The 25,363-nt window shown below is 41.4% G+C and overlaps 1 protein-coding gene across 1 annotated transcript in view; it reads right to left on the reverse strand.

Annotated features, from left to right (window-relative positions):
* The window catches only part of ache (acetylcholinesterase (Cartwright blood group)), a 58,647-nt gene extending 34,970 nt beyond the window's left edge, over positions 1–23,677 (reverse strand). The window contains exon 1 of the mRNA XM_023949005.1: positions 23,486–23,677. The gene's annotated coding sequence lies outside the window, so the exon portion shown is untranslated. The remainder of the gene's footprint in view (positions 1–23,485) is intronic.
* Positions 23,678–25,363: the final 1,686 nt, after the last annotated feature.

The following is a 25,363-nucleotide window of genomic DNA, read 5'->3' on the forward strand; positions in this document are numbered from 1 at the left end:
ACTGTAAACCCTAACGAGTTGACAGAACTTAAAAATTATTTTGTAACAGATTACACAATAGTTTTTAAGTTATATTATTAAAACTTTTGAGTTAACATTTATTAAAATTTATGTTGTCAGTTGGCTTAAATTTGTATTATTTCATATTAAAAATATTAAGATTCCTCAACTTATAAAAGAGCGATTATTTACTCAAAGTTTTTAATTTTTTCCAACTAAAAAAACACTTTAACAAACTATATTTTTATAATATTACTCAACTCATAAAATATGTAAAATTGACTCAAATGTTTTATAAATTCTCTAACTCATCAAATGTATAGCATTGAAAATATTTAAAATTCTTCAGCTTAAAATGTTTGGACTTGAAATGTATTCTAAACAGAGGTATTGATACTGCCCCACTACAAGATTTAAAAGCTAACATTGATAAAAACCAACAAACATGAAAGCCACACAATAGTGATTGCTTAATAGACTTTTTTTAATTGCTCTTTCAAAAGAAAAAAGCACAAATATCAAGAGGATGAAACAATCAGTGAAATAAAAACTGCATTATAAGAGTGCCACACAACATATTGACAAAAAGTGTGTTTTGAATTGTACAGCAGAAAAAGCAAATGATCACAACAAAACACATTAGTTGTTAAACCAACAAATAGTCCATTCTGGGAGACTCACTCAACGAAACATTCTCCCGTGTCAATAAACGCCCTTTCAGTGGTTTGCTGTCCTCAAGGCTCATGACAGCGTTCTGAATAAATGTGAAGGCAAGTTCAAGTTTTTTGGGGTGCTGTAGGTCCAGAGCATAGATGTCCCCGAAGAGTAGAAGAGATTAGTCAACCAGATCTGTGGGACCACTGACGGCAGCATCAGGAGCGTCACCACGACAACTGAGAGGAGAACCACAGCAGTGTCTGTGAGGTCTGGTATTCTGGAAAATACAAAACAAAAACACAGATGAGTTCAGACCCTCAAAGATATTCATCACACTAATGTCCAAAACTGACATTCCTGCCATCTGTCAATGGGAATCTTTGGGAATCTGCTTTAAGGACCAACTCCAATTAAAATTGTGTTTTTAAAAAGTTCTTTAGCATTTTTCTGAAAATGGAGGACATTTATAAAATAATTTAAGACTAAAGCTTCATTTTTCTTTATTCATATAATGATGGATCAGGAGCAGAAAAGGTTAACGAAAAGGTTCCCGCTCCATCCAATCAGGAGTCCCTGATGTTCGCCTTTCATCTTCCGTCTCATTCTTAAAACCATTAAAAAATATCACTCAGTTTACAAACTACAAACAATTTCCTATTTATTATGCCACTCAATAAAATCTCAATCAATATTAAAGGATTAGAGAAAAGCATTGACACGGAGTCATGTACACTTACAGTACAGGTCTCTAAGAAGTTGGAGGCATCTTCATGCAGATAAACAGGAAGTGCAAGGAGGACAAGTGCCCGTCTCATGTTCACATCACGCTGGTCCATAAAAAGAAATATCCATTACCATTGAAGCAAATGCAGAGCAAACACTTCCAATATTTACTTAAGGAACTTTAAGAAATGATAAAATGATACCTTTTCTAGATGTCTATTTCTAGTGAGAGGACAATGCAGTGTTTATGGCATGATCCACCTCAGGTTAAAAACCCAAAGTCATTTTTTAAGGCAAGTTACACCGTGGCTTCTTACAGCTGTTTACAAATGATTTGTTATCCGTTTTTGAATTAGAAATACATTAGAAATTCACCTGGAGGTCATAAATCCTAACCAAGCTGGCCAGTTCCTGTCTGTTTTGGTGGACTTAGTCTCAGAAAAAGGCAGCTTTAAGTTCCACAAACATGTAAAAACTGCACAATTTCCTCTGACTGCATCTACTCTACATAAATCCATTTTAGATCTTGACAGATGAGTTTTCATGGTTTCAAATGATGGAATGGTGCTAATGCAACATCATTGTATTATTGTATTCCAAAGTGTCTCCACATACATGGCAGTGGAAACACTTTGGAATATTGGCTATGTAGTACTGCAACATTATATGTAGTACTGCATAGTGCTCAAGTAGCAGAACACAACTTGCACCTCCATTCCATTGTGCCACCTTCAGCCTGCAATCTAAATATGTTTGGTTAAATTGTAAATAATTTTAACTCTATTTCTATTTGGCTAGTTAAAATGTGCATAAATGTTTCCATAGTTCAAGATGAATATATTAAATAAGTATAAAACTCACCCACTGACACCTCTTTCCTGGTGAAATGGTGACTTTCTGTTGAACTCTCTGAAGTTCAGTATCTGAAAAAGTCCAAAAGAGATTTTTCAATGGTAAAGAAAAATGTTTCAATTATATTCTGATCAAAACATATATTGCACTACACAAACTATAGCATTTTTTTAAAATAGCTCTAGACAAATAACTGATCAGGAGACAAGTTACCTCACTGGCCTTGGCGTCTAACTGGAGGTGAAACACTGAACTCTGTAGTTCGGTACCTGAACACAACACGAGCACGTTGATTAATTTATTTTTACAAAAACCCTTTTTATAATGGAGATCAGTGATTTATAAAAGCTTAAAGCTGCATTCAAAACCCAATGCTTCCATGTAGCAACCAGGCTTAAAACTGTTGGCGGTAGCTCCTCCCACACAACCGTTAGAGGCTTTGAGTGACATTTTCGGACATGTGTCCAGCAGCAAACTTTAGCCACAAACAGAAGCCTCCAACGCGAATCTCACACGCAGATCACATTTAGTGTGATTGCAGCATAACAGATCATTTCTACCTCTGAAAAAAACTCATCACTGTCGTAACTTACGGGCAGAAACGCATTTTGGGTTTGGCTCGCCATACGTCTGCTATGACGAACTAATGTACATTTGTCACATTAAGCTCTAAAACCATCGTAACACACGTATGTTTAAACAACAGTAAACCAGATTTACGGTAGTATAAGAGCACTTTAAAAGCATTTCATTCAAAATAAACCGTGAACGATACTTACCAAATTAAATCAGGGCTGAAGACAAGACGGCGCCACTGAGGAAAACATCAGCGATGAGGCGGATGGAAAAAAACCGAGGTTGTGGCGTCTTGAAGCGGGACGAAATCACAACGCATTGCAGAAAAATAAAATGCTCGACTTTCAATTTCAAACGTCGCATACTCGCATTCGGCAAATCCAACATGGCCACCTGAGCTAACGTTGAGATTTGACCCTCCCACCAGTACGTGATGACGTCATGACGCTACTTCAGGGATCTTAAAATTTTTTGAGTGCTAGATACAAATAAGCTTTAAAATATTGAGCACTGTTAAGTTAAATGTGAAAAAATGTTGATAGAGCTTAATACTTTATAGTTGAATCAACTACAAAATGACATTTAAGTTGTGTAACCTTAATAGTTATGAGCCAATACAACTGTTAGGGTTTACAGTGTGATTGGTCACAGTTCAACTAGTTTCACTTCCAACGAGTTCAATGGTCACGTGTTTTGTCCGTAGAGCCCACAAACGGACTAAAAAACGTGTGTAGTGGCAGGAAAGGTTTTGAAAGCGGAGGCCAGAAACACGCAAATGTGTCCGTTTACATAGACTATTATGGTAGTGAAGCATGCATATATTCAGTCTATTGTTGTCATCCATTGCATTAATATGATTCATTAATGCACTGGTTAATCAAAGGTTAAATTTTCATTCCTGTTCCCCTTTTTTTGTTAAATAAATTTCTCTCAAAAGTGCAACTTTTACTCCAGTGCAACTTATATTAGATTTTTTTTATTATTGGTACAGTTGAATTTCTCTCTGTGTCTTACAGGGCCTCCACATGCTAAAGATGTGTCTCTTTTGATTCATTCCTCATTTTCTCCACATGAAAACCTTTGACACCAAAAAACAACCTTCAATATTAAAACGTATCTTTTCAATTAATGGAGATGTCCTGCCAAGTCAAAAATGTCAAAACTCAAGCTTAACAGTAAAAATCAGTAAATAAAATAATGCGTGAAACCTTGACAAAGAGATGTTAAACATTTACAAAACCAAACAATGTAGAAGAAAATGGTAAACTGAATAAATGCAGGCTTCACTACCATACTTATATAGAGCTTTTCTACCTTCCTTGAAGGCCCAAAGCACTTTACAGTCACAAACATTCACACACTGGTGACCGCTCTGCTGCCGAACACTGGTGCCAACCTTCCACCAGAGGCAAGGTAGGGTTCAGTGTCTTGCCCAAGGACACTTTGAAACATGGAATCCTTTGATCAGAGGTCGATCGCCCTACCGCTGCACCACGGTCGCCACCAAAACGATAGGATTGAACACAGACTGCTGGAACAACAAGGAATTTATGTTGTAAAAATGCTAAAACTGGTCATGGACTTTTAGATTGACCGAAGACCTGCACCTTCACAAAGAGAAAATCGATTTTGATCCAAAGAAACCGGATTTTAAATCAACACTAATAGCTTACAAGAAGGGGAGGTTTTACGCCCAAATGTCTTTTTGTAGGAGATTAGCCCCAATGGGTTTTGATTTAACCCAGGAAGCTCTGTGCTTCCTGTTTAAAAGAAATGTTCATAACAACCAACAGAAACGGTATCGCACACGTTATAGCATCCATCGTTTTTTTCCCCAATTCTATGTCCCTTCGTCTTGATCACAACCAAGCAAGAGAAAATTACACTCACCGGCCACTTCATTAGGTACACCTTGCTGGTAATAGTTGGACCCCCTTTTGCCTTCAGGACTGCCTTGATACTCATCAGCATAGATTCAACAAAGATACTGGAAACATTTCTCAGAGAGTTTGGTCCATGTTGCCATGACAGCATCATGCAGTTGCTGCAGATTTGTCGGCTGCACATCTATGATGCCAATCTACCGTTTCACCACATCCCAAAGGTGATCTATTGGGTTGAGATTATATTGTAATGTTCTAGAAACCAGTGTAAGACGATTCCACCTTTCTGACATGCCTATTACCCTGCTTGAAGCAGCCATCAGAAGATGGTACACTGTGGTCATAAAGGGATGGACATGGTCAGAAACAACACGCAGGTAGGCTGTGGTGTTGGAACCATGCTTATTCTGTACTAAGGGGGCCAAAGTGTGCCAATAAAAAAATTTCCCACATCATTAAACCACTACCACCAGCCTGAACCATTGATACAGGCAGGATGGATCCATGCTTTCACCAGGCCCGTTCATAGACAATCACTTTTCTTACCCATTCTGATGCTTGGTTTGAACTGCAGCAGATCGTCTGGACCAGGGGTCGGCAACCGGCAGCTCCAATGCCGCGTGCGACTCTTTTGCTCCCTGTGCTTCGGCTCTCTGTGTTTTTGTAAAATAACTATCATGTTCTAAGATTGTCGTGGTGCCTTTAACACCTTCAGGTAGTGCGAATGGACAGGAGGACCAGAGTCTGTTATGGGATGGAAAGACAGTCAGTGACGATCTCGTAGGGGACAAATGAGCGCCCCCAAAAACCACCCATTTCCACTTAAAATGAATTAAATTTGCGTTAGGGCGCCACTACTATCCTGTCACCTTGGTGCTACGATGGTCGTATGTTGCGCAGCCTGTGTATAACACGCTGGAGCCCCCCTCCAGCGTGTGCACACGGGGGAAAACAAAGAACAGGTAGAGAGGGCGGGGCTTAGACTCACCGCTTATGATTCCAGACCCCGCAACAAACTAGCAGCTGCTTCCTAATAAAAAATAGTTCTCATCCATAAAATTAATATAATTTATCTGGTTTACTGGATTTAAAGAAAAAAAGATAGAAAGGAGTCTGCAACAAATCAAATTTGTTTTGACAGACGGAAAAGTCTATTCAAGGTTGTGGAAAATGAACAAAAGGTCAAAGGAAACATCAAGCGCATAAATAATAAAAATGATTAAAATAAATAATTAAAAAATATCCTGACAACATTTTGAATCAATGCAAGGATTGCCAAATGAACTATCGCGATATATCGGCAAAACCATTTTTTCTAACACCCCTACTGTTGCGGCTCCCTGTGCTTTCGTCTCAGTGGGAAACTGATCAAAATGGCTCTTTGAGAAGTACAGGTCTGGACCATGTCTAAGTGCCTAAATGCACTGAGGTTCTGCCATTTGATTGGCTGGTCAGAAATTTGTGTGAATGAGCCATTGGACAGGTGTACCTACTAAAGTGGCCAGTGAGTGAGGAGGTAGGTAGCAACAGTGGAAACTAGGATGGAAGGGTTAGGGTTAGGGTCATTTTCAACCCCCATGCCATTGGAGCCTCCTCAGATACAAGCATTTATTAAAAAACTGCTTTATATAGGTGAAGTCTATATGTATACAAATGCATGCCTGCTATTTCCTTATGAGGGACCAGACAAGATTAGTAATGGAAAGTCTGTCTGCCTGATTGGGAACAGCTGAACAATGGCACCTTCTTTAAAATAGTCAGTGGGCTCTAGTGTCACCTTACTGATGCCATGGAAAAGAACTGGATGCTTCGAATGACAGAGAACTTGTGATTTTATCTTTGTTACTGTTTGTAAATTCAGATTGCCTTTCAATAACAAATCATTAAATACAGAAGAATAAAGAAAAAGTGAGAAAAAATCCAGCATAACATCAAACACATGATGGCTACACCTTAAGTTCTGCCTATTTACAAATTATTGGTGAAACTGAGATTGAAGACCACTATAAACAGAAGTAATTATAGAGTTGGCCTTTCAAACATGATTTTTCTGTTTAGGTTTTGTTCTTCTTAAGCTAGGAGGTCAAAATCCCTGCTGCAGTGTGTAGATACCTAGTGATGAACCACAGGAACCGTTTGACTTCTGTAATTGTTAACAAAGGCTTCTGTACCAAATATTAAAGTTGTTTAACCCAAGTGATCAAATACTTATTTGTCACAGTTAGGCCTGCACAATATACCGCAAATTTATCGTTATCGCAATTTCAAGCTGTGCAATATGCATATCGCAAAAGACAGCAAATTTGCAATAAATGGTTAGATGTGGCCAAACAATCTTATGGCAGCTTGAAGTGTTTAATGGACTGAAAGAATCCCTTTCTGCATTTGACCAATCAGATGGACCCCTTCACGTTGTTAACTAATCGGATGGCGCCCTATTATGTTGTATGTTCGCCTCCTACGTCAACAAGGGTCATATAATTTTTAAGCTGTTGTAATGGAATGGGAATAATATTTTTGGTTGTTTTGCTAATTGTTTATATACCGCAAATTATATCGTTATCGCAATATTAATTACTAATATCGCATATTGCGAGTTTTTTTCATATCGTGCAGCCCTAGTCACAGTAATATACAAATAAATTGTTTGAAAAAATCGTACAACGTGTTTTCTGAATGTTTCTTCAGATTCTGTCTCTAACTGTGGAAATGCACCTATGATGAAATTTTTAGACCCCTCCATGTTTTCTAAGTGGGAGAAGTTGCTGAATCACAGGGTGATCAAATACTTATTGACCTCACTGTATATATAAACTTTAAATTCAACTTTAAAGTTGAAAACTTACAGTATGTAGGCTTTGTTCTGTCTAAAATGCTATGTTTATGTAGTATTAATTCAAAAACTACACAGCAAAAGTACATCAATCTCTGAGAGCTGACAGTGTAGAATGTGTAGAACAGTCATACTAGTCAAGGCCAGGAATTATACACTAAAGTCACTTTATTCAACTTCTAAGTTTATAACTTCTACTATATCTTCAGCCAAAAATGCTATGTTTATGTAAAAATAATTCAAAAACTACACGGTCAGAATACACAAATCTTTGTGAGGAGATATCTTTGTTGTTTGTATTAATTTTATTGTGCTAGTACAAAACAAATAAGGCTTTTTTTAAATGAAAACAAAAGTAGGAACAATTGCGTATCATGCTGTGCCGTGTACTGGGGGGGCATGACTTTTCTTTAAAACGCGGCCGACTTAAGCGGCTCCTGCTCCGTGGGCAGCGTGACTTTGGGCAACACTGCTGCCTATGAGGACTTGTATCCATTGGACGGGAACGGCAGGAAGGCTGGTTCAGACGGGGCGTCTCGTTCTCGCTTATAATCAAGGAGGCACGCGGGCCGGACTGGGCCTTAACAAACTTTCCCATGGGCCGGTGTGGTCCAGAGTAGGGATTTTCCTATTGCAAGAAGAATCTGCACTCAGTGTAGTTAAACACGCGTGTCCAGTTTGTCTCAGAGGATGTTTGTTTTTCATACCAGGCGATACCTATGTATACCACGATGTAATCCAAATAAGTATTTTTGTCAAAGGTGAAGTCTTCGCTCTTAAGAGAAATGTGTAATCATCATTTTTAATTGGCAAAGAGGAGAAACTGCTTGGAACTGGCCAGTGTTCATTTAGGACCTTTCAAAATAAAAGTCTTTCACGATTGACTTAATTCTTTATATATTTATTTAGCATTTTAATCACCAAGCCCACCTTACAGTGAGGATGATTACTTGCTGACAGCATTTTTTAAACTTTTTTTTGTTTGTTTGTTTTTGATATCCTGTGATCTACCCATATGTCCTTCGCGATCAACCTATTGAGCACCACTGGTCTACCAGCTGCAACAGACAGAGTGGTGGTGAATGCTACATTTCCATCTTTCTGACATGTTTTTTAAATGTTCCTGAAATGTATGTGGGAGTGAGGAAAGCATGTTATCAGAAATATAAAAAGATTGCACAAATAAATTAATTTTAATAAATTTAGTTGGTGATAACTTTACTGTAGAGTGCTTCTTAGCAAAGGACCTCCTTGCACTCCTTATAGGTTGTCCAGTTTGTTTCCAGAAGAAAAGATTTCTTTGACTCGCTTTATAGCTGGGTTTTTTAAGTCTGAATTAATTGATATACAGGAAAGTAACCACTAAAAATATCAAAGAGGATTCTAAACACTGTGGAAACAACATCCAGGTTCTTTCTGTGTTTCTTACATGTAAAAATGCACCAATTATTCAGTCAGAAATCAGAATTTTCCTCCCGAGTGGCCCTGACCAACAGCATATTTTTGATTACAGACAAGGTTCTTCCCCCTGTTTTCACACATGGATGTTATTCAGCCCTTTGTTATTAGTCTTTGGGCAGTTTAGATACCGATGTAGATCAGACACAGTGTTACAGAGGATAAGGCCACTGACATGCAGACAATCAAGCTCTGTGTGGAGTAGAGACATGGACTAAGCAGTGATTCCAGAATCTCATCTCAAGGTCTAACTGCTTCCAGGGAAAAGTTGTTTCCAGTGAATATAATGCCCCTCAACCCCACTACTTTCCTTAAAAACACCTCATCATCTTCGCATCAACCTTCAGTTCCCTCTTTGCACTTTTCCTGAACAACCCAAAGCTCACAGACTGTATGTATGACAGACAAATGTAGCCTGAGGTCATGTGAGTCATTGGTGTGAATAAGGACCATTTGAAGCCAGTTCTTCTGGTCCTCTTCGCCATTTTCACAGGACTTGATACCATCAACCCGTAGTCTTTCCAGTTATGTCAAGGCTCCAGGCAGTCGCTAATGGATATTGGTTGCACGCATATTGATCATCGTCTGTGCAGACAACAATTAGTAGCACTGAACACTGAGAAAACTGACCACCCAGAAACAACATAGGACAAGGTAGGTCTTCAGATTTAACAATGAAATATGATGGCAGGAGTAAATCTTAGGCTTCCTAAAGGGGGGCAGTAAAGCAAGTCTTCCAGGTATTGACCTTAGAAAGAGTCTGTAATCCAAGCAGAGAGTGGAAAGTTTGTTTAACTTGCAGTTTCGCATGACAGGGTTCGTAGTGAAAAAAGATCAAACAGCAGAGGTGCAAAGAGAGCAGTAGAAAGTGAAGATGCTAAGTTGACGGCGTGGGAATTTACAAGGATGTGATCAAAAACATGAAATGGATTGGATAACAGGGACATTCAAAGGGGGACCTGGTCGAGGACGGGAACTGGGTAAACAACAGGGAGACTCGCATTAATTAGGTTGAAGACAGGAGTAACCGAGGACAAGGCAGTGATGTGGTCGAGGATGTAGCAGAGTCAGTAACATGAACTTGACTGAAGTCGATGATGCTGGAACGAGTTAACAAACTACTATGACCTAGCAATAAGAGACAGAGGTGAGATGAATGAGCTTGACTGTGGTTGATGGGGAATAGCAGGCGCACACTAAACCATTGGCCACATCGTCTTGCAAAACTTGACTTCAAATCTATAAAAACCTACTTACAGCAGCATTTTAGCAAATAATTGAAAAAGGGGTCTTCATGAACTCATGAAAACCTCTTCCTTTAACCCTTTAACACCCAGGGCTTTACCTCCAATGTTTACATTCTTTCCATTGCTGTAACTCTTCAGCCCTTTACACAATTATCATAATTCCAGCAGATTCTAAAGTGGAGAAAAGCAGCCTTGCGTTGATTTGCAATACAGTAGGAAAGTGTTTACACAACCTACGTAAATCAGTACATTCTAGTTGACAGTTTAAGTGGTTGAAGAGTTATGGTATGTCACAGAGCGTGTGTTATTTAGGTGTCACCGGCGACATCTATGGTGTTAAAAGATTATGTGACTAGTAGTTTTCTGCATTGACTAAAGGCATGCAAACACACCAGCACACCTGGAGCAAATGTTATTGGTTTGGTTATACAATTGTCTTTAAATCTTACAAACAACAAACTTGCTTTTTTTGCAAGGAGTGTAAAACCAGGGGAAACCTGGAGTGGTATCTTCAAAAAAAAGAAAAAAAGTTTAACTTTTGGACCCTGTTCTAATGCTCTTCTAATATTCTTCTACTTCATAGCCTGGCTCTAAGGTTTTTTTGTATTACGTTGCCACTGTTCAGAAACAGGCAAAAACATTAGGTGTATTATTGAGAAATGTTAGTCTAATATTTAAAACACAAATTCTGTTTGCTTGGTTTACTGATCCTGTAACTGAAAAGCCCTAAATGGCACAGGAACTGACTTGTAATCACATTATACGTGCTAAAGTATTGACTTTCAATATGTTGCACTAAGCAAATAGCTATGACATCTTTAAGTTCCATTGGAAACTCTAGAGGGACGAGCAGACATGCATCAGGGCATCCAAACACAACAGTAGGCAATGCCCTTTTGGAGCTTGACTTTGAAAAAGAAAGGTGTGAGATGTGGAAATGGAAAGACAAAAAGTAAAAAACATGGAGACTGCGAGTGAGATCTGCGTATCAACCATAGTGGGAAGAAACTGTGTCACTTCTTAAATTAGAACACGGAATTTGTGTATGAGATTCCCAGGAGGATGGCTTTCACTGTGTGCAAGTGTCAAATCAGTGTCTGGGATATACATTTGAAAATGAAGATCCAGCAGAGTCAGTAGACAGAAAGTGAGTCATGAAGATGTATAGACTTCAAATGTGTTGGAGTCCAGTCAGAACCAGCACGTGGTCTGTTAAAATCTAAATTTAAATACAATGTTCAATCACTAGGAAACAATAAAGGAAGCTATGTTCAGAAAAAAGGATGCCGTTAAAAGGCTGCAGTGACCTGATTTGTTTAGAACGTGGATCTCCTCCGTATAGAAATGGTAGAAGGACTAGATGTGGCAGAGGAGCCTGTCCCAGCAGCCCTGGCTGCACCACAAACATGCAGACGCAGAAAAACAGCCCAACACACCCCCATCCACATACCAGCATGTCGTAAAATACAGACAAACTTCATTTAAAACCACTAAATAAAACAAATAAAATCCTTTCAACAACAAGGGCATGGTCCCAAATAGAGATTCAAAGGTGACTGTGATTATTATCACTATTAGATCATTAATTATGTGGATGGACGGACGGACGGACGGACGGACGAATGGATGGAACTATTCACTTTTCCTTAGATTTGGTTCAAACCGTAATTTTGTAAAGGTACTGTGTTTTTTTTGGTTATTGTGGTTTTTGGTCATGGTCTGAGTCGCCCTCAGTCAGACTGTTTACCGGTCAATCATGATCCACAGTTGTCGTCATTTTAGTTTATTGCCCTCAGCCTATTTAAGTGTCTGGTTTTCAGGTCATCTGCTCTGTTGTGTCACCTTATTTTTGCTCCATGGGATTTGTCTTTTTCAGTTTATTTAAATAAATGTAATATTTTCTGTCAACAAGCCAGGTCTCCTGCCTTTTGGGTCCTCCACCACCAGCTCCTGACAGATTTTTGCGTTACAGTTTTGTTTTGATGATTTGAGTTATAAAACAACAAAAAACACAAACTAAGGAAAAATCGTTGTTTTAATTTGTTAATAAGCAATTATCAATGAAGAAAACCTTTTACTGAGTCTAGTGAAATGTAATAAAACAATATTAAACATGTTTAATTTACTTTTGTTTGACACTTTCAATGTAAACATACTGATATGCAGTAGGGATGCAACGATACACTTTCCCCGCGATTTGGTTCAAAAGTGTAACATAGGGTTTGATTTTAAACTGAGAATTGTGGGATCCCTAGTGGGTTGATTGGTTCCACTGAATTGCAATGTTTGTTCATCTGTCAACGCCTCCAATCAGGGGGATCCCCAGCGAATCAGCTTTCACTGATTCGCACATTTGGTTTGGCAGAGAGTGGTACACTTGATGCCCTTCCTGACACAACCCTGTCTATTATTTGGACTGGGGACTAGCACAGGGAGACCCAGACTTGGGCCCCTTTGCAGCTACATAGTTAAGCCATAGCATGAAGGTCTTGTCTAGGTACCCAAACTGGTTTAAACTAAACGAGTCTTGCATGCAGACAGCTGAGCCATCCAGCCGCTTGAAATGCAATGTTACCTGAATGTTACCTGTTTGTTTTGTCTCCTCAACCGCCTGTTTACTGTTAACTTTAGCAACCGGAGCACGGAATAATTTTGGCCTAAATGAACGCCAACCCAAACGACAGAATTGACCTGATTTTAATTTTCAAGATTAAAATATGGATTAATATTAAGGCGGCACGATGCTAAGGAAACTTGCAATATGCAATATGGCCATGACGAAATAGGTTGGGATACATGAACAAATAGCAAAACCAAAAAAAAAAAAAAAACGAATCCATCATTTCTCTCTCACTGCAGGAGTTTTATTTAAATAAATCTTAATCTAACTTGAAATAAACTCAGAATGAACCGTGTCTACTTAGGAGGCGGGTATCTAACTGATCGGTCAAATGTTTGCAGGGCTGAGTCGTTACATACGTCAAGATCCTATAAGAGTGTTTTGGCATGAGTGTAAAAATTTAAAGTAACCATTTATTGCAGTTTATGCCGTTTTTATTGCAATAACGGTTTCGCACAGGCTGATATTGCGATGATGATACATTTTTGATACATTGTGAAGGCCTATTTCATATTGTTTTAAAGTTTTCATTGTACAACTAATTTAGTTTAGCTGAACTTTAATTTATAATACTGTAAATTCTTACACGAAACATAGTGTAGGAGATCATGACATCATTCAAAGACTCTCCCAGTACGGTGAGCTTCACCAGCTACTGCAGGAGTTGCATCTTTCAGCGCTACTTCCATCTCTCTGTGATCCAGTTTGACAACTTGCTGTCTGGCATTGGAGGGGGAAATAAAAACAAGAATACAATTATGGGACCTTTCCTATTGTTGTTTCTGTGGAAAAAAGAAAAATATTTTGAAGTTCAGGAATAGAATGATCAGATTCTCCTCCATGTTGGTTTTGGACTCCATCTGCTGATTGCGTCATCAACACGTCACTCGCCAAAGCTGAGTCCGTAATTGATTGAAGCGACGTATTTTCTTTTTTAAAGTTCAGATTTTTAAACTCTCGACATGCCTCGGCATCCAAATCGCGCCCCGACTCCAAAAAACCCGCTTCTGCCAACACAACGCACCTTACCCAACCCTAAAAGCGCGCTGAGGACCCCTGATCGTGTTTGTACATTGACTTAACACAGAAAATGGATCCCGCTGACCCGCGAACCACGTTCAGTGCAATTTAATTCTTTACTAAGACCTGTCACCCGGAACATCCCTGTAGGGAAAAATGTGCATGAACATTTTGGCTCTATGACCCACAGATCTGCCAATTTTTCACCTTCCACCTGTAAGGGCAGTTGTGACAAAGGCATAACATACTGCATGGTTGATCTGCTCTTTCAGGAGTTGAGGCCCGATTTTCAGGAATCTCTTTCAGGCAAAAGTGCTCCTGGGAAAAGCAATTTGCCCTGGAAGAAGTCTGCTCCGGGAAACCTGCTTTCCTTAATCTCTTAATCTCGTCACTGAAATCAAATGTAAACCCATTACTTAAAAAACAAACAGTTACTTGAGTTTGCCAAATGAAAAGCTGTTGACTGAGGCCGAGCAAATGCCTTCACTGAACCAGTTTGTGTCTGGTCTGGTCTAATGAAAGAGCAGTAGAATGGAGCGAAAGGCTTAGTGAAGATACCATAAGACTGACCTGAGAGGAGGAACTTCTGTTTTGCTTGTATTTTGAGTCAAGCTCATCGTAAATAAATGAAGTGGGTAGTTTTGGAGGGGTAGCTTCTGGAATGCAGGAGACTGTAGAGGACCACTTGGAGGACTGATCCAATGCAGACTCTTTCACAAACACCAGACACAGTTTATCAGGGCTGGATTTACTCCCTCTGAAGCAACGTCCTCATACTGCGGACAGACCAGTTGCGTCTATGGCACATGTTTACACCGTCAGAGTTTCTGTTACACAATTTGACAATGTTATCATCTTAGTGCACAGGTGGAAGCCAACGGAAAATTTGAGTCCGATATTTCACATCATGGTCCGATAAACAGAATGAGCTCTGTTGGGTTTGGTGCACTGTTACTCTTGGTCTGAATTTAAGGTTTATTTCATTTTATCTTTGGATTATATTTTGCAAAAGCTAGCTTGATGTTGTGGGGATGAACTTTAAGTGCATGATGGTATGGAGAAATTAACATTTCAGCAGGTTTGTAAATGTGTCTGTGGGGCTTAACAAATATGCAATCAAGTTTGAAAAACACATTACACTCATTCGTAAGAGTCTGGTCAAAGTCATGCATTTGTTTTAAAGAATTATTAACTACTCAAGATTCCCATGGGGGATTTTCACAACACTCTAATGCATTCAAGGCCAAAATCATGTCTTCCATATATATTAAATTCAAGACGGAATTTGACAACATACAGCAGTGAAATATTAAATAATTATTTAATGTTTTGTTACTTTACACATGTCATAGTTTTACTGCAGAAATAGTGTAGGTTGGATAATGCTGTAAGCTCTGTAGTAGACATTGGAGAATTTCGAGGACAGCAGTGATTGTCATGTTTAAAGGGTCTATTTTTTCTATTATTTTTAGATTTTAAGTGTATTACGATGTCCATTCCTTATGAAAAAAGAAACCTCAAAGTGGTATTTTGACCCGTTCATGCTTTAAAGTACAGCTATTTCTCTAAAAACCTGCGTTCTGACCACCAGTTCCTTTTTAATCCACGAAAACGAGCAGGTGTTCAAGAGCGAACCCGTAAGAACAGCCCCTTCCAGGAAGAGTCAGCTCCGCCCAAAGGCTAACACACACACACACTCTCTCAGAGCAGCTAGCAGTGTTTGGCTAAAACGCTTTCCGTTTCTATGCACAGCATGCACATCCATCTTTGAAAAAGTTCGGATGTTGTTTGTTTTTATGGGAGATAAAAAAAATAATAATTAACTTTATTTATCCCACAATGTGGAAACTCTTTCTCTGCATTTGACCCATCCCGTGGGGGGAGCAGTGAGCTGCGGGCTGGCCGTGCTTGGGGGGCGACAGCTGGCTGGGGAGAGCGGGAATCGATCCGCCAACCCTTCAATTGTTGGACGACTTGTTCTACCGCCTGAGCTAAATTGCCGCCCATATGCAGATACTCTGCCGAGGCCGGTGTAGGTACAATTACGATTCGGCCTGCAACGACCTTTTGGGGTCCTTCGACTAGTGCCGACAACACATTATGTGATTGGCTGTCCGTTGGTCCAATAACGTATCAGATAGTGATTGGTCTGGAGAAATTACCATACTACCATAGAAGAAGATATTATGCGGACAAACAGAGCTCCGTATTAGAGCGAGATTATCTTCTAAACGTGCTTTTATTACTGTTATGAATATTATTTAGTGCATCGCAGCCGAACAGACTGCAGTCAGAACCCTTCTTCTGAGCGCACACTGTAACAAAGCCCCTTCCCTGCCTGCGAACACGAAGCATCGAGACTCCAGCTGCTCTGATCAGAGACACGGTTCACTCTGTGGAGCAGCAGGTTCATTGTAACAGCCACAGATCTTTTTACAAAGTGGGTTATCGCAAAATCTCTCTATAAACACTATAAATAATTATGTCAGACACAACTTCTGAGGGAAAAGAACTTTGGGTTACAAAAGATGACGTGGAATGTAAATATGTAGATCCCGAGCAGATCTCCACGCTACGTAGTTTGTCCGAGTGGGGCTACCGTGTGACCCCGAACGGTTATTGCAGGCCGAATGGTTATGGTACCTACACCGGCTCTAGGTTGATGTCATAAAATGGGCGGCACCCACACATCGTCTTACTTCCGGGTAATAATAAGACTCAGGAACATTACTAATGTTTAATAAAAGATGTGTTCTTTAGTGTACTGTAATATATTATCTTTTTCATGGATATTGTTTACAAGAGGCTTAAGAATAGCATGGTATGGGCAGTTTTAGGGAAAGTTTGATCATCTTCTCCCAAATCTATTAGCCATGTCTTTTAAAAGGTTGTGTAGTGGCCACTCTGTAGTGATGAAGGAGAATCCTCGCCAGGAATCACCTGCCCAGGAGTGCACAGGGTTTAACCTGACGTACCACATTGACTTGTGATTGGTCTTAATAAGCTTGTAACTTTATGTGACGCCCTGACTGATGTTGTTTTTAACATTTCTCAAGATAGAGAAAGACCCATTTCATGTGTTTTTGATGTCATTCTATTTACTGAGGAAACTAACGGGCAGCTTGTGAAGGTTTTATGTTTGGAGCAGTGCGTCACACAGACCAACATGGGGCACCAACAGGGTTTGACTCCTTCTGCTCAACTATTCTTTGATATTCATAGACTTTTTGGTGTGATGTACTTCAAAGAAGAAGAAGAGAAGATGTTCTTAAAGAAAGAAGATAAGAAAAAATGATCCAAAACAATAAAAATTTGCACAAATCTATGTGTTTTCCATTCATCATTCCTGAAATCTGCTGAATCTGTTTTAGGGCCAAAGGGTTACTAGAACCTCTCCCAGGTACTGTTGGGATAATGAAGGTTGAGCCGTTACCGCCCCCACCCCCCCACCCCCACCCCCCACATGCACAGGGAAAGCTCAGAATGATTATTTAACCTGTGAAGCTTGTTTTTAGACTGTGGGAGAAAACAAGAGTGCCTGGCGAAAAGCCACGCATGTACGAGGAGAACATGCAAACTCCACACAGGACCCAGCCGGGATTTGAACCAGGACCTGCTCTCTGTGAGGACAGACTGCTAACCACTCCCAGTCTGACCTCTGTGTGTTTTCATTCAAATTCTTTCATTAGAGCTGATATTGGTGTATTTTTAGAGGCCTGGTTTTTGATTGGCAGGTGGGTGAACCTAACATTAAAGTTTTTATCCCATCCGTTTGTTGTCAAGGTGGGCGGAGCTAACTCCAGTCCCGCCTTCAGGCTTCACTTTGACTGTGCTGAGTCCAGTTGGCCAAAGACTATCAGCCCATTTCTACAGGTCCATGTGCTAAAAAAACACATTCTCAAATGTTTACACACATGATCACAAACCGTATTCCTTCACGCGGCGTGTCTGTATCCCGGCCCTGCTCAGATGGAGGCGGCTGTCCGCATGTCACTGCTGGCTCTAACTCTGATTCCAGGAACAGGTCGGGTTACACGTCTTTCCTTCCCTGAGCCATTTAGAAACTGACTGAGCAAAAACGGTGCGCTTGGTTGAACTGCTGAGCCGTAGGCATGCTAAGGCCTGTCCTAAATTTAACCCAGGTCACTGTTTTTTAAAACCAGACTAAAGCAAGGTTCGGTGCTTTTGTCTCATACACACATGCAGACCCACTTTTTCTGAACCACACCTTCCGCCCTTCTGCGTTTCGCCAAAAATAAATAGTAAGGCAATATGTTGCAGATGAACAGCTTCCACATAAGTCCAGTTCCCAGAAGCTCCTGCTTTGTGACAGACAGCCTGGCAGCAGAGGATTCACTGTAGGTTTCTTTCAGGAGTTTGGCCTTTCGATGTTAAATCCAGCATCACAAGGACAACGCCGCTGTGTAAGAAAATCATGTGAGGGCTTTGATAGACACAGGCAAAGCCTTGCAGACATGTGAGGCTGCTCCAGAACCACGGGTGAGTGAATGTTCTCCCCCATGGTTCCCCTAAACAGGGATTTATCAAAGAAAACATCTGTGGTCCATCCATCTATCTAGACCTGCACAACTCCTAAAAAAGAAACACTGCAGCTCAGAAACATTCCAATATGAAATAATGACAGATACATTCTGCTAAAAGAAGACCCTGCATTTAAAAGAACAGCTGCATTAATTCATTAACTTAGAGAGAGGCCATTGATTTCTCAGAAAGCCGACAGCTCAGCAGTTTGCAGCTCCAGCAGCTTTCCGCTTGGTGCAGAAGATCCCAGCAGCACATGTGAGGGTGTGAATAATACATGACGCGGTTGTCCACCTGGCACCCAACCGCCGTGCGTCTGAGAGCCACTACAGCTGTTTCATGCGGGGCGAGCGCCGTTGGACAGCACAGACAATGATGCCGGCCGGGCCCCACATACAGCACCTACGCTGACATCAGCCAGCAGAGCAACCTCGCCTACGACAGACGGTGCGCTTCAGAGATGATGTAATGACGTTAACTCACGAGGGTACACAATGTCCTGCTCCATAAATGATGTTCCTGTGACATAAAGTGGACGGCCTCACGGACATAACTGAATATTCTGAAAGCGACTTCTGGTGAACATTTAGAAAAGTAGTTATGAGCAGCAGAATGAGTCGTCTATGTTCCAGTTGGATAGTTGTGCTTTAGTCACAACTGGATGTGGGCGAAAAAAGGGGAAACCTGAACGCGGCACGCAGATGTCCCACACAAAGTATCAAGGCTGTAGACCGCTTGGTGAACCCGTACAGAGAGAATTATCCTGCACATTCTTTCTACGGCCGAGCGACAGGTTGCAGTGAACACTTTAACCCTTGTGCTATCTTAGATGACCCCACCCTTACATTGACGTGTTCTCCCTACCATGACAAAGGTGGATAAAGGTGGAAAGATTTCATGTAATCCATGGACACCAGTGAGGTTCACAAATCATTGAAGAAAAAAGGTTCAGTGCACTGTCTAGTGGGTCTAGATGACCCAACTCCCAATGTTAAAGTGCCTAGGATAGCACAAGGATTACCAAGATGCAAGGGATATTTCACCGAATCCCCCAAACCCTGCGCACCGCACAAGGCGCCTGTTAGGGCTGTTTGGTGTGTCAATCCTACAGGCTTCCTGATGTCTCACCTGCACCCATGCGTGCAGCATTTGGGCGGTCAGTAAGGAGCCAGAGCTCACCAGCAGCAGAAGGGTGTGGCGCAAGGACGCCGTACGACAGCAGCTTAAAGACATAACGACATTTGGGCATTTCAGAGTATTTCTTTATCGGATGTACAAATGGGCGGGTCACAACTTCCCTGCTCTGCTCCATTCTGATCTGATGCATCCACCTGCAGGAACGTCTTTGTTATCCTCGCCTGAGCTGGAATCTGGATCTGAACTAAAGTCGGACAGTGGATGCATCAGAATGGAGCGGAGCAGGGAGACTTTGGCCCGCCCCTGGCAGTTGCTGCGTCACAAAGTTTTCATCTGATTCTGCAGTTTAATCCTAAATTCTCTTCTATACATCCTGCATTATGACGTCAAAAACTCCACTTTCATTGGAGCGGGTCTTTACAAGCCAATATGAAATATTATGACCGATAAAAAACACGCTTGTCCACAACAGAACAGTTCGTACAGCTTCAGTTTCCTCATCATTAACTCTAGCAGATGCTCTTTCTGCAGAATCCTTCTTTGCGCAACAGCCTCAATCTCATCTCAACGACAAGGCCGAGATCTTAAAGATCCCATCTTTATTGATTCTTCTCAGCAGCTCAACCACGCAGGAGGATTCCAGTCACAGTTCAGCAAAGTCGCCATTCCCACAGAACCAGAACCGTTACAGGATGGCTAACCTTAGCCAGGAGGAGGAGGGTCCAATTGGTTGGTCCGACTTGTGTGGACAGTAGTATAGCCACACTTCAGGAACTGCTGACCAACAGAAACTGATTGCATGTGGTGAAGGAAACCAAGCGGAGAGAGCCGAGGACAGTTGTGATGCATTCTGACTTGCTGAAAAGGAGGCTGCAGCAGCTGTAACCCGTGTTTGAAGCAGTGGAGGACCAGATCGTTTTACACTTCCTCGCTGCAGGTAAACGGATCCAAGAGGACCTGGCTGCAGACACCAACGTCCGGAACCGGATCCGGAAGTCCCCCCCAAAAATCGCTAAAAAAAGACTTTCTTTTCATCGGCCAATCATGATGCTTCGTTCACACCGGGCACGCTCCAAACATATACCCGCATTTCCAGCTTCCGCGTTCAAAACTCTCACATTTGCATCGCGAGTTTATACGTCCGTTTTGGGGCCCTACCTACTATTATTTGATGCACGGCGATTGTGCGTGCATCAAATAATATGATTTATTATAATATAATTTCCGCTTCTGACCATTGCTGTCAGGCGCCATCTTGTCTGTGAACAGGTCTATCTCAAATGATCAGGTATGCTCGAAGGATTGAAAAACAACAACAGATCTAATCTGAAACCGTTTTCGTCCTGGATTATCCTCCTGCTCTCACACTGTATTCTCTTCACAGTGTATAGTTCAGCTCCAAACTCACCAGTGATGCAGCAGCAGAGCATAAGCTCCACGGTGGGACGCAGAAAATCCAAGTTCTCACATCAAACCAGCCGCATCCATCCATTCACTTCATTCCACTGAGTACCGAGGCCAGCACTGCAGACTGCGAGCTGCCAAGATGCATGCTCTGTCATTACTCGCTGATTCAATGACTTAAAGCCGCAGAGAGTAGCGGAGAGGGAAGGCAGGGTAAAGGATCGACTTAGTCTTTAACCACACAAGCCACCACCATGTTTCCTGGGGCTCATCGGTCCTTGGGTCACCGCCGCGCCACACCAACACTTCCAGAGGGGCTTCAGAGCACAAGACACCGGAGGAAACTGCTCATCAAAGCTGCTTCTGCTGCTAATCCACAGCAAAGCATCAGGCGTGCTCTCATGTCGACCATCATGCAGATGCAGACATGCAGACATCCCTTCAGAAGCCTGGGAAAAGGCCGTCTGAGAAATGCTTTAGCCCCCGGCAAGAAGACTGAAGAACGGCTTTGCAGGATGGGAATGTAATGTAAAAATGTGGGGGGGGGGGGGGGGGGGGGGGGAGAAATATTTGAGGGTCCTATAGTGACAGCGTCTGAACTCAGGCTTGTGTCCTCTGTTAACTGCTGCTGTTCTCCATGCGTCAAACCAAACTACTATTTAAGACCCTCTCCAAAGAAAGTGGTGCTTTGGACACGTTGCTGCATTTTTCCGACGATGGAGGACACACGAAAAATAAAATTAAGCTTAAAACTGCATTTGGGAGTATTTTTTCAAATCGTTGTGATCCAGGAGCGAAACATTTTTCTGACTAATCACTTTAGTTTCTGTTTATTAGCTTTTTTTTGTTTTGTTTTTTTCTAATTTGTTTTTTTCCCTTTCGGGGTCACGGGGCTGCCGGAGCCTATCCCGCCCACTTTTGGGCGTAGGCAGGGGACACCCTGTAAAGGGTCGCCAGTCTGTCACAGGGTAGAATGTCCATAATCACACACCCATGCACTCTCACAGTCACACCTAGGGACAATTTAGATTAATTAACCTATGAAGCATGTTTTTGAACGGTAGGAGGAAGCCTGAGTCCCCGGAAAAAACCCCACGCACACACGGGGACAACATACAAACTCCACACAGAAAGGTCCCCCATTGATGTTTTGGTCCAGAACCCCCAGCCGGGACTTGAACCGGGGCCTTCTTGCTGTGAGGCAAGACCACTGCACCAGAAATGAGAGTTTCCATCGCTAAGCCTACGTCCATCCAAAGGTTTCTCTGTTACAGCTTCCCCTTTAAATCTATTTTAATCACTGTAATTTTAAAATGCAGTTTATTTATTCATTTCAGACTTCAACTTAGTCAAAAGCTGAGGTGGTTTCTTATTCAAATCAGAATGTGTTTCTGCTCAACGTCGAAAGGGTTTTCTTTTTGTGGTTTTTGGCTGGTGGTCAGCCTGAAACATGAGCACAATTTATTTAATTAAACTTTATTCAAACCTGATTTACTCACTTCAGGGAGCTGATAGAGGGAAACGTCGGCACCAAAAATGAATATGCAGGATTCTGTAGTCCAGCCTGTTGTCATTCACAAAAGCTAATCGATATCCAACACTGCTGTGGGTCTCAAGGATCTCCAGGACGTTCATCGTCAGCAAGAATAATAACAAATCAATTTAATGTTTGAAGATATATTACCCAAAATAAGTTAAAAGAAAACTTTTAGCTTCATAGGATGTTTCTTATTATTTTCAGTCCGGTTTACAGAGTTCCAATAGATTTTACTACAAAAAGACTAAACAGCTCAAGAGAAACCCGCAGACGGGTTGCTTGGGTTTATTTTATTTCAACCAGAAATATATTTATATTTACAAGTTTTATTGTCGAAACAGAGGAACATTCCAGACTCACATTATTGAAAGTTCATGTTATATCACTTGAAATGGGAAACTTCGAAGGACATTTGGGAAATGGAACGATGTGTGTTCACTGTAAATCAAAGCTTGTGAATCGATTCAGTATCCGGTGCAAAGACGCACGTGCACACCTGTGTGCGTGTCTAACATTAATTGAACCAGGGGGCTCGCGCAGTGGTCAGCGCGCGCGCGTGTCTCCTCTGAATAACGCGTCGTTTTGTTCAGCAAACGCAACCCGACCCCGCACTTAGGGTCCTGCGAGCCTCTACGCGCACCTGGCGCGTGCTGTTACCGTGCAGAATAACAGACAAGAGCGTTCATAAAGTTGTCGCGTGACATCCGCGCGCCGATGTGCACGCGCGGCGCAGTGTCTCGGCTCTGCAGCCGCGCACGCGGACGGCGCAGTCCCTACACTTTATTAGGCGGCGTGCAGGCTGGCACCCCGCCCGAGTTGCAGAACCTACCGGGGTTCGTTCGGCGGAGGAGGAGAACAGGCTTGTAACCATGGCGACCACGGATGTAACGAGATTACGCGAAAGGATGGAGAATGGCCCTAACACAATCCCTGCACCCAAGCATGTCAATCAATGCAGAACAAAACGAAGGATCGGAACCACTGGTTCTGTCTCACCTGGATCTTCCACCGTTGCAGCCTCCGCGCTTCCGGCACCGACAGAAGACTTCCAAAAAAATGAAGAGAGTTCTCGAACAGACACGTCCAGGAGGCTCGTGCGCGCTGCACGCCGCACCGCGCTCACTGACTGGACCGAACCGAGCAGCTGTAACAGCAGGGGGAGACTGCTGCCCATAAATACTGCCTGTAAACACAGCTGTTATCGCGAGAACTTCTGGGATTCTCGGGCCCAACTTCCTTAAACTGCAGAGAGCTGTAGCAAAGTGAGAAGCCGCACGAGCGCCATATGATTGAGTAGTCTAACCGTTCCACCCGGGACAAAGCACGTGCTAAAAGGTCCCAGACCGGTTCTGGTTCTTTCTGGTCAACATTTGTCCTGCAAAGACAACCCCCACTCATACCCGAGTCAGGGTAAAACTCACAGAACTGCCAGGTCTGGTCTGAAGGTCTACTTTTTGTGTGTTTGTCACATCAAGAGATGACAAAAAAAATATATATATATATATATATATATGTATATGTATGTAGGGACAGTGAAAATAAGCCACCCCCTTATTAATTATTTTATAATTGTTTAATTTTAAAACTGTTTCAAGTGTTGTGGGTTCATTACAAATCGTGTAGTACTGTAAATGGCCAGCACGTGGAACCAGCGCTGTCGAGCAAGAGTGACGTCATGCTGGAGCGCGCAGAGCAGCATGAGAGAGAGGAAAGAGAAAAGAGATCGGAGGAGCGCTGAGAGTTCGTTTTCCTAAAAAAAAAAACCCACCTGTATGAGCTGCTGTACTGAAAAGAACCCGTAAATAAACACACAAAATGTTCAGTGGTCTGCTGCTCATTTAAAGTGTGCAACATATATATATATATATTTTTTTTAAATAAAATGACGCCGTAGCACAACTGATAACGTTTCAAATCGTTAATAGTTTTAAAACAACGCTTCACAAGCTAACTAGATGCTAATGCCTTTGTTGTAATTACTGAGTCAACACCATTTAATCACTATGGAAGTTTTTCTGTTCCATTAGATTCTGAAATTTTTAAACCCTTGAATTTTTTTTCTGAAATGTCAAAACCTTAGCATTTTCTATCTGGATTGGTTTTAACCCTAATAGAAAATTCAAAGGTTTAAAAAATTCAGAATCTGATGGAACAGAAAACGTTCTCTGTGTTTGAAAGAAAAATGTTCATTTTGTCTATTTATATCATTTTAAATGTTCGCTAGTAGCCTCCAAGAGTGACTGTATTCAATCAGGATCTAATCACCAGTCAAGGCTTTTCACTTTGAGATGTACTTGATCAGATTCTTACCATAGAAAGAATAATTTCATTAAGTTGGGAAGTGGACGTGAAATTTTTCTTTTCATAATAAATACTTGTGGAATAACTGTCTTTTTCTTTTAAATGTGTACTTTTTTTTGCTCATATCAGCAACAAGCGCTGACTGTATATGAGAACTGGACTGAGGGTTCCATACAGAAAGTACCTGCTGGCTCCAAGAAGCCAAAATCCAATAGACTTCTATAGAGAAATAAACAGCTGTTACTCAGTCATTCAATTTGTCAGAATAACTGTTCTTGATCTGCTACTTTGTCTAACGTGTTCTTAATTTTTTTTTCTTAATTTTTTTTTAATTATTTTTTCTGTAGTTTAAGTTACTCAAGTCATAAACTGACCAATCAGATGCTCAACAAAAGCATGTGGTGCCCGCTGGCCCCCACGTTTGAAACCTTTGATAGATTCTCCAAAGTCTTCTTTTAAGTGGCAGGGGTGCGGATTTCCAACAACCTCACCTCTGGCAACAGTGTTTGCTAAAGAAATGTTGACTAAGACCCACTTGGACCAATCACTGCTCACTAACGTCTTCTGGCTCCA

Source organism: Oryzias latipes, chromosome 18 (genome assembly GCF_002234675.1).
Source record: "Oryzias latipes chromosome 18, ASM223467v1".
In the NCBI taxonomy this organism is placed as follows: domain Eukaryota; kingdom Metazoa; phylum Chordata; class Actinopteri; order Beloniformes; family Adrianichthyidae; genus Oryzias; species Oryzias latipes.